The sequence below is a fragment of the Hypanus sabinus genome, unplaced genomic scaffold (genome assembly GCF_030144855.1).
Source record: "Hypanus sabinus isolate sHypSab1 unplaced genomic scaffold, sHypSab1.hap1 scaffold_1111, whole genome shotgun sequence".
NCBI classification, from domain to species: domain Eukaryota; kingdom Metazoa; phylum Chordata; class Chondrichthyes; order Myliobatiformes; family Dasyatidae; genus Hypanus; species Hypanus sabinus.
Window position 1 is genome coordinate 121,732 of NW_026779168.1, and position 11,288 is coordinate 133,019.

Genomic DNA, 11,288 nt, shown 5'->3' on the forward strand with positions numbered 1-11,288 from the left:
AAGAGCAGGGATGTCATGCTGAGGCACTATAATGTACTGGTGTGACCACACTTGGCGTATTGTGTGCAGTTTTGGGCTCCGTATTTCGGAAAGGATATATTGACATTGGAGAGGATTCAGAGAAGATTCACGAGAATGATTCCAGGAATGAAAGGGTTACCGTATGGGTGACGTCTGGCAGCTCTGGGGTGTATTCCCTGGAATTCAGGAGAATGAAGGGTATCTCAAAGAAACTTTACGAATGCTAAACAGCTTGAAAAGATTAGATATGGCAAAATTATTACTCATGGCAGGGTAGTCTAGGACAAGAGGGCACGGCTTCAGGATTGAAGGACGTCCATTTAGAACAGAGATGTGGAGAGAGTACTTCAGTCAGAGGTGGGGGGTGGGGTAAATCAGTAGAATTTATTGTAGAGGGTATGTAATTGGGTACATTTAAGGTAGAAATAGATAGGTTGTTAATTAGCCAGGGCATCGAAGGGAATGGTGTGAAGGCAGTGAAGTGGGGATGACTGGAAGAATTGGATCAGCTCATGATTGAATGGCGGAGCAGACTCGATGGTCCGAATAGCCTCCTTCTCGTCGTATATCATGTGGTCTTATGGTCATAAAAACTTGAAACATGCTTATCGTTTGGACCATAAGACTGTAAGATATAGGGGAAGAAGTAGGTCCTTTTGCCCGTCGAGTCTGCTCCGCCATTTTATCATGGTTGGTGCCATGATATCTTGCGACCAAAATTCTATTGCCTTCTCACCATAACATTCTTGTCCCTTACAAACTAAGAATATATCATTCTGCCTTAAATATGTATAAAAACTAGTCCTCACAGCTGCCTGTGACAAAGAATTTCACAGATTCACCACTCTCAGGCTGAAGAAATTCTTCCCTATCTCCATTCAAAAAAGAAACCCTTGCATTCTAATACTGTGTCTTCTGACCATAGACTCGACCACCATAAGAAACATCTTATGTTTAAGTAGTATGCTAAGTAGTAGCCAAGATGGCGGCCCGACGCAGCTTGCAGCCGCCACTCCGGAGCTGATATGTTATTTGTTAAGCGGGGTGCCGTGCGCAATCCTAATCTGATGAAAAACCGACGTGGGAGCACTGAGGAACATCTGGAAATCTTCAGGAAGTCCTTCTTACTTGCTGCTGCTGCTGTGAGGTCCGGGTCCCCGCTGAGAAGAACAGGCCCCCAGTCCTCGGGGTTGCGTCGCCGGTGGCCATTGGCGGGGACGTCTTAATACGCCCGGCAGAGGATGGTGCTCAGAAAAGCTGTGCCCGAGGGGATGGTCGGAGGTTTGGAGGTTCGACGGACTCGAAGTCCGCTGCGGTCGTGACGCTTTCACTGTGTGCTGTGTCTCCGAGGCTGGGTTTGAAGGAGCTTTCACTGCCTGCTGCGTCTGCGAAGCTGAGTCCGGCGGCGCCGTGGAAGTCCATAGCGGGGGTATTCCCTTCGGCCGCCGGCGTGGCATGACGAGTCTATCGGGACCCTGAGGTGGAAGTTGTGTTGTGGTTTCTTTCGAACTTATAGTCTTTCAACATCTTTGGAATATTTTTACTGTGGCGATGGTCTGTTGTTCTTTTTTTTATTAATTATGCTATTGTAGCACTGTTGTAACTATGTTGTTTTGAGCAGGTCCTGTAGCTTTAGTTTTTGGTCTTGTTTTGTCTGGTGGATTTGGAGCTCCTTTCCGGGGAACGCGCTAAGATGGTAGGGCGATATTAATACGCAGCAGCCTCTCCAGACTCTGGATTGGGGATTGCCAAACGTTATGTGGATTTTGTGGTGTAGCCTGTTTTGTCGAACGTTTTTGTGATATCATTCTGGAGGAACGTTGTCTCATTTTTTTTTAACTGCATTGCATTTGTGGTTTCTAAATGAAAATAAACTGAATCTGAACTGATCTGATCTGATCCTCTCCACATCCACTCTATTGAGCCCTATCACCACTCAATAGGTTTCCTTTAGGTCAGTATTGATTCTTCTGAATTCCACTGATTAGGGATCATTTTTGGGAACGTCCTTTGAGCCCTCTCCAGTTCAGCACATTCTTTCCAATATAGTGTACCGGGAACCTCTCACTTACAGGAAGTGAAGCCTCACTGGTGTTTTCTGAATTCTCAGCATTTCATCCTTTATTTTATATTCCAGTGTTCCTGAAACGTAGGTTAACATCCCGTTTGCCTACTTCGGCACAGGCACAAACGGAAATCATGACGAAATCATGGACACTGGCTGCCAGGTCCCTTTGTGACTCGGTAATTTTGCATTTTCTCTCCCTTTAGGAAAGGAACATGCTTTTCATTTCTTCTAACAAAGTACATGACCATAACCTTCCCGATATGTATCCCGCCTGTCATTTCTTTGTCTGTTCTCCTAATCTGTCTATGTCCTTCTTCAGCCTGTCTACATCCTCAAAACTATCTGCCCTTCGATATATCTTCATACCGTCTGCAACCTTTGCAACAAAACCATCAATTCGATCATCCAAATCTTTGACATGCAACGTAAAATGAATTGACCCGCCACAGACCCCTATGAACACAACTGGAAACTTGCAGCGAACGAGAACAGGCTTCCTTTATTCTCCAGCTTTGCCTCCGGCCAGTCAGCCGATGTCTTATCCAAGCTCGAATCTTTCCTACATCACCGCGATCGCATGGCTTGTTAAGAGGCCACACGCGTGACACTTTGCCGTAGACATTCTGAGCATCAAGCGCACATTCACCGACTCACCTCGGTCTGTGCTGCTTGTCGTTTCTGCAGCAAATTCCAAAAGATTTTCAGGTTAGGTTTTCCCTTGAGAAAACTCTGCTGCCTACGGTCTATTTTATCATGCACCTTCAAGTAATCTGAGACCTCACCCTGCATAATCGTCCCCAACAGCTTTCCAAACACTGAGGTCAGACTAACTAGCCTATGTCTCATTTCTCCTGCCCCTGTCCCTTCCTGAAGAGTGGAATGACATTTGTAATGTTTCTGTCTTCCAGAGACATTGCAGTCTCCAGAGATCCTGAAAAGAACATTATTAATGCTTCCACGATCTCTTCAGCCGCCTCTTCCATTCCCCTGGTTTGTGCACCATCCGGTCCAGGTGGCGTTCCTGCCTTCCGCAAATCTCTTTTCTTGTCTATACCGAAGGAGGGAACGCAAGACTAATTAAGCAACCCCCGTGAATACTGACAACATTATGAACCGGAAGCCAATGGGACTGGGCGATCTGATATCCGGGTACAGGAAAACTCACAGGATCACTCCGAAGTTTGCTGGTTGACTGAAACCGACGCTCAGTCGACAGAAACTTCTTCCTCCATCAACAGAGATGTTCCGAGATGCCTTTTCGCTTCGTCTACTCCTTGCGTCAAGCACTGGCTGGAGGAGACTCACTCATTTTGCTCTCAGTTTCTGGAAGTTTGGAGGTCAAGGAGGAGGAAGTATCGGTTCTCTTAATTAGTAAAAAGTTTAATAGCATCCTGGGGCCTGAAGGTGTTTACGCCATGTTTTTGAGTGAAACAGGATACGAGATTTCTGTGGTTTTGAGTAGCATCGTATCATTCCCAGGCACAGACGTGGACCCAGAGGACGGATGAGTGGCGAATGTTATACCTATATGTACGAAGGGTACAAGGAAAAATCCGGGGTAGGTCTCACGTCAGTTGATATTACCACAAACACTTCTTCAAGATAGTACATATGAGCTTTTGCAAGCCAGGGCCGAATTAATGAGAACCATTATGTCTTCCTGAGGTAGGTCCTGACTTAACAACTTGACTGAGTTTTCTAATAAATTGACGAAAGAGATTAATGACTGTAGAGCAGAGAATATCGACTACATGGACTTCACTAAAGCATTTAACAAAGTCCCTCTTGATAAAAGCCCAAGAGATGTATTTGAAGTGACTTATTCGAGCTGAAGGTCTGTGATTAGTGGTGTTCTGCGGGGATCTGTGTTGGAGCCTCTGAAGTTTGTGAAATATTAAAATGACCGGGATGAAAATGTAGAGGAGTGGTTTAATAAGTTTTTGAATGATACCAAGAGTGGTGCAGTTGTGGATTGTGAAGAAGACTGGTAAAGAGTATAGCGCAATGTAGAGCAGTCGCTGATAAGGAGAGTGAAATGGAGAAGGAGCTGATCACAGGTAAATGTGAGGTTTTGCACCTTGGTAGGGCAAAGGCAAGTCGGTAAAGTTTAGGGGGAAGACACTTCACAGTGTTGCTGAGCAGAGGTTTGAGGTGGAGGTTTATAGCTCCTTCAGAGTGACTCCACAATTCAATCTGTGGTTAAGATGCTGATCAAATGATTACTTTTATTAGCTGAGGTTTTGAGCTCAAAGTTCAAGAGGTGATGTTGCAGCTTTAAAAAGACTCAGGTTAGGCCTCATTTGGGGCATTGCATAACGTTCTGACTGACCCAGTATACGAAGGATTTTGAGGCATTGCAGGAGGAGCAGAAGAAGTTTACCAGGATGCTGTCTGGTTTAAAGGGCATGTGCTAAGATAAGTGGCCTGACAAACTGGGGTTGTTTTCTTTGGAGCAGCAGAGGCTGAGGAGAGATCAGATAGAGGTTTGTAACATTATGCGAAGCAGAGATCGAGCAGACATGCACTGTTTTTATCCCACGGTGGAAATATCTGATACACTGAAGGTGAGAGGGGGCAATTTGAAAGGAGGTGTGAGGGGTTTGGTTTTTACTCAGAGAGTGCTGGATGCTGAGTATGGTGGTGGAGGTAAATCACTAGGAGTATTTACGGGACGTTGAGATTGGTATATGAATATGAGGGATATGGAGTGAGGTAGACTTTGTGTAGGTCAGAAGGATTACGTTTCAGGTTTACTCATTTCCTTTTCAGATTGTTTGCTACAATATTATGTACCAAACAACACACACACACACACAATGCTGGTGGAACACCAGGCAGGCCAGGCAGGATTATTAACGACGAAGGGTCTCGGCCCGAAACGTCGACAGTGCTTCTCCTTATAGATGTTGTCTGGCCAGCGTTTTGTGTATGTTGTTCGAATTTCTAGCATCTACAGATTGCCTCGTATTTTCTCGTATGTACCAAACGGTCTGTTCCTTCGCTGCACTGTTCTCTGAATTGTTCCATTTACTGGGAACCAGCATGACAGAGCCGAGCATAATCCAGCAGGGTTACAAGTAGAAGGTCCCGATGGAGCACATGGTAAGGCTCTGAAAACCTGTGCCAACAAACTGCCGGGAGCATTCAAGGACATCTCCAACCTCTCATTGCTACGGGCATAAACTTCCACTTGTTTCAAAAAGCCAACATTTATACCAGTGCCTAGATAGAATGAAGTGAGTTGCCTTAATGACTATCGCCCGGTAGCATTATCATCTGCAGTCATGAAATGCCTTAAGAAGTTGCTCATGACTAGACTGAGCTCCTACCTCAGCAAAGTCCTCGATCTGTTGCAATTTCCATTGCCACAATAATTCAGCAACAGATGCAACCTCAATGGCTCATCACACAGCTTTAGACCACGCAGACAACAGAAACACCCATGTCAGGATGTTGCTCATTAATTCTCATAATCCCGATTGAGCAGTTGCAGAATTCGGGCTTTGTTCCTACGTCTGCAATTGGATCCCTGACTTTATAGACGGAAGACCGGATTGGTTATAACATCTCCTCCTCGCTGACATTTAACATTGGCGCATCTCAAAGGTTTGTGCTCAGCCCACTGCTCTACTCTGTATATGCCCATGACTGTGTGGTTTGGAACAGCTCAAATACCATCTTTTATTTGCTGATGATACAACTATTGTTGTTGGAATATCAGGCGTTGATGAGAAGGCATACAGGAGTGAGATATGCCAACTAGAGGAGTGGTGTCACAGTAACAACTTTGCCCTCAACGTCAGTACGATGAAAAACTGATTGTAACCTTCGGAATGGTAATATGAAGGAACACATATCAATACCAATAGAGGGAGCAGAAGTGGGTGTCAAGAGGATCCTGGTCCAACATAACGATGCAGTTTCAAAGAAGGCAATACACAGGCTATACTTCATTAGCAATTTGAAGATATTTGGTATATCAACAAATAACTTCTATAGGTGTACCGTGGACAGCATTCCAACAGGCTGCATCACTGTCTGGTATGGGGAGGGGGGTGGTCTGCTGCACAGGAACGAAAGAAGTTGCAGAGGGTTACAAATTTAGTCGGCTCCATCTTCAGTGCTAGCCTACAATGTATCCAGGACATCTTCAAGGAGCGGTGTCTCAGAAAGGCAATGTCACTATTAAAGAACTCCAGCGCCCAGGGCATGACGATTTCTGACTGTTAACATCAATTAGGAGGTACAGAAGCCTGATGGCACACACTCAGCGATTCAAACATACATTCTTCCCCTCTGCTATCTGATTCCTAAATGGACATTGAACCCTTGGTTACTACCTCACTTCATATATTGCGCGATTTTAATCTATTCAATATACGTATAATTTAAATGATTTACTCATTTATTTAAATTATTATTTTATTTATTTTTTCTATATTATGTATTACATTGAAATTCTGTTGCTAAGTTAACAAATTTCACTTCACATGCTGATGATAATAAACCTAATTCTCATTCTAATAATAAGGGTACTAACACCATTGTAATTCGGGGCTTCAATATACAAAGGGTTCGGGATAATCAGGTTGGTGTTGAATCACAAGTGAGGGAATCTGCTGAATGCGTACAAGATGGAATTTTAGAGCTGCTTTGCTTGAGCCTGCTCGCGGAAAATCCCGATGTCATAAGGGAGATTAATATAAATGAACTTTTAGTAGGCAGTGATCATAATATGATCATAATATGATTGAATTCATACTGCGTAACTCACACATACAGTATCAGTATTGCAATGGAATATAGCAATTTACAGAGGCATGAGAAAGGACATCCCCAGGTGGACTATTGCGGGATACTGACAGGGATTACAGCAGAGCTGAGATGGCTGAATAAGTGGGAATAGTTCACAAGGCGTATAAAGCAGGATAACAAAAGTTGTTTTGATTATATAAAGCATAACAAGGAGGTGAGAGCTGATATTGAACCACTGGCAAATGATGCTGGTGAGATAGTAATGGCGGACAAAAAATAGCAGATGAATGTAATGTGTGCTTTGCATCTGCCCTCACTGTAGAAGATAGTAGCTATGTTTCCGGAGGTCTGTGAGTGTCAAGGAGCCATTGTGTGAGTGTGAGTGCCATTGCTAATAGAATGGATAAAGTTCTTGGCAAACTCAGAGGTCCTGAGGTGGATAAGCTACGGGGACTAGTGGGACGACATCTCAGATTCCTGAGGGAGGTTACTGAAGAGATACCGGATGCATTGGTCATGATCTTTCAAGAATCTCTTGATTCTGGCACGGCCCTAGAGAACTGGAGGATTGCTAATGTCACTCCACTGTTTAAGAAGGGACAAATTCAAAAGAAAGGGAAGGAGAGGTCAGTTATCTTGACCACAACGGTTGTGGAAGAATTGGAATCTTATTAAGGATTATCTTTCGGCGTACTGGGAGACGGATGATAAAATGTCAAAGTGAGCATGGATTCCGTCAGAATCTTCCTTGATTAACCTGCTCGAATTCTTTGAGGAAGTAACAGGCTGTGTGGATAAAGGAGAGGAAGAGGTTGTCACTCACTTGGTTTTTCAGAAGTCATTTGATGAGGGGCCGCACATCAGACTACGTAACAAGATGAAATCCAATGGCGTTACGGGAAAGATACTGACGTGGACAGCGGAATGGCTAACAGGCAGGAGGCAGCGTGTGGGAATTAAAGGGGCCTTTCCTGGTTGGTTGCCAGAGACGAGTGGTGTTCCTCAGGGGTCTGTATTGGGACAGCTGCTTTTCATATTCTTTATCAACGATTTAGACAATTGAATTGAAGGGTTCGTTGCAAAGTTTGCGGATGACATAAAGATAGGTGGAGGGGTAGGTAGTGGTGAGGAAGAAAGGTGTTTGTAGCAGGACTTAGAGAAAGTGGAAGAAAAGGCAAAAAAAAGTGGCAGATGAAAGACAGTGTTGAGAAATGCATGATTATGCATTTGGTAAAGGGAACGATAGTGCGGACTATTATCTAAACAGGGAGAAGGTTCAACCATCAGTGGTGCAGAGGGACGTAGGACTCCTCGTGCAAGACATCCAGAAGGTTATTTTATCAGCTGAGTCTGTGGTAAAAAGGTAAACGCAATGTTGGCATTTATCTCAAGGGGAAGGTTTTTCACACTCAGATTGCTGGCTACGTGGAATGCACTGCTACAGCATTGTGGTGGTACAACATTGTGGGCCGAAGGGCTGTAGATATCTCTGTTCTCTGTTCGATGATACTGCTCCGCCATTCCTGGCCTTCTTGCATCTGGCAAGTCCAGCTGCTGTTGAGACAGTGTCCTGGCAAAAGCTGCATCATGAAGACATAGGAACACTCCAAGCAACTCAGTGAAAAAGGTTATTGCAAAGGAAGAAAATTGGCGCAGCACAAGGACAACAGCAGTTCTCAGTGCAGTCTGGCTCCTCTCAGTCACTGAGGCATTTAACTCTCCCCGAGGTGTCATATATCTCTTGGTGGCCTCGATCGCATGTACCTTTCCAGCACGATCTCTCACTCATTGAGGACGGCCTGCTCTTGGCAGATTTACAGCTGTGTCATATTCTTTCCAACAACTGATATCCCTGAACTGAACCCTGTGACGCGTCACAAAACATATCCGTCCAGTCTGAGAAACAAAGTATCCGGTTATTTCTCTTGGTGTTCATTTCATATAATTTGCCATCAGGTGTGCGGTGGCTTATCTACATAGAATCCAGACCAGATACACTTTAACAATTTGCAGTCTTTTGGCATTAGGGAAATGAAATCAAATGGAGCAGTAATGTACAGCATTTATAGGTGCCTTTGAGCTCGATCATCGTTATCAGCTGACTACGGGCAACTCTCATTTGATAATCCTCACATTGAGTTCCACGCAGAGAGGAGCAATTGAAAATATGGATGTCTTGGGAATGACTGTAGACCGGTGGTTCTCAACCGTATTTTGGCCACGGCCCCCTCAGGAGTTCTTCTCAGGTTCCAGGCCCCCCTTCAAACAGAGATACAACACGAACAGATAGACAGAAAAACATTTAATATTGAACACCAAGAAAACTTGAACATTCTGACATACTGGACAAAACTTTAAAAACGACTGTATGAAATTAAACATCTATCAGGCCTAATGCGATCCTTGAGCTTGGTGTTTTTCTGCAAGTTTCATGATATCGGGCTCCAAATTCGACAATGACAGTCGGAGGTCACCTCTTGTTGCGATATCAATTCCGTTCCTGGATTTTGTCAAGGAAGCCACCTTGCAGAATCAATTCTCAACCAAATATGTTAAGGGAAAGGCAATTTAAAAATGTGGGCTTTTTCCTACAGTGTTGTAAATTTATTCGGCAGATCATTCTTGATTCAAAAATATTTTTCAAACTGGATGATGAAATTACACAGCCAATTTCCCAAATTACCGTGAAAATTTATAATTTTAACTATTTAGCTAATAACATAGTATAAATACATAATAATACAATATTTTTCATTTTCCTTGTCATATGCATTCGCTAAAAGTACCAAAAATGAAACAAAAATTATTTTGTTTTTTTTTCTAGCTAAATGGACAACATTGACTGGGAAGTGGTTTCAGAAGGCTGCCTAAACGTTTTTGACTTCGGAATGAGCGAGCGAAATACAGATACATCACTGACAAAAAATGCTCTCACCCGGAGCCAGGGATATTCTCATTCGGTGACGTCATATGCAGTATTAAACAAATTTCACTAGCTACATTGACGTATGATATATCCAAACACAAATACTTTAAAGTTACCAGGCACAAAAAAAGGCCTAGCAAGACATGCTGATCTTCAGAGAATGAATTATGGCGATAATGAATGCGACAACCCTTGATTGAATATGTTGACCCGGTGCAGTCTGAATCGCGACTGACTCTGAAGTGAGGCTGTGTGGGAGAAGCTTGAACAATGAATGTACCAGTTGTGCCGAATTCAAACGGTGTATTGGAAAGATATTATAAATAGGAGGGAATCTATTGTCTCCAATGAATGTTGCTGTTTCGGTATTTCATCGGTTCAGTTACCAGGGCCCCCATAAACACTCTGTGCTCCCCTTCTCACAGTTCTCAGTCGGTGGCCCCATTCAAATGTGCCAGGGCCCCCAAGGGAGCCATATGGATCCCGTTGAAAATAGATGATGTACACCATTTATAGCTGCCTTTGAACTAGATAATTGCGATCAGCTGACTGCAGGGAACTCTCATTGGATAATTCTCAAATTGAATTTTACGCAGAGAGGAGGAATTTCAAACATGGCGGTCCTGGGAATGACCAGGACACACGGTAATGATACCACTGTGGTCAGTGTGAAGGCTCCAGAGGCAACATTATCATCATGGTCAAAGGTGCGCGTGGGATAGTAATGACTTCGGCAGCTTGGCCTGCAGTGATATCATCATCTCAGTTCAGTGAGCTGAGATCCAGAGAAGCAATGACGACATCAGAGCGGTCAGTGACGTGCTTTGAAAGTACAGACCATTTTGCATATTGAATACCAGAACCCGTAACCGTTCTGACGTTCCCGCTTCACACTCAATGTGTCTGTTCGTGTCCACTGTCTTGCAGTTCCAATCCAGGAAGTGGTTCTCCAGGAGGTCAGAGAGAAGAGTCTGAGTTTGACTAGTGGAGATTCTGGGCTTCATCAAGTCTGTGTTTCACATCCGTCCCCTTCTGTAGAGAAATCTTCGTTGGAATGTTTACTCCTATCAGAGCAACAAATATAATTATTACAAAACCTTTAATAATAACGTGTCCTATTTTCATTTTATACCGATATGTGGTGTATCCCGTATTTCTGCATGTGCTGAACTACAACGGGTTAACAACATCTATTTCTGACTGTAATTAATCTGATTTGTGATGTGCAATAATTATCTTTGTTGTGCACAGCCTGCTTGGAACAACAGAAACCTGAACGTTTATTTGCAGCACTATTCAGAATACTGTTGAGTGTTTAACTACGTTATACGTATGTTTACCTCCATGCGCGATGTTTTAACAATTATATTTATTTATTCTGTTCCTGGCAGTATGTTAGATCAGAAAAAGAAGCAGCTGTGTAAAGCTGTAAGTGATGGGGACTCGATATTTTATGTTCCCCAGCGTGCTTCATTATCTGCATCATTGAACACAAGCAGAACCTCTTTTCATATTTTA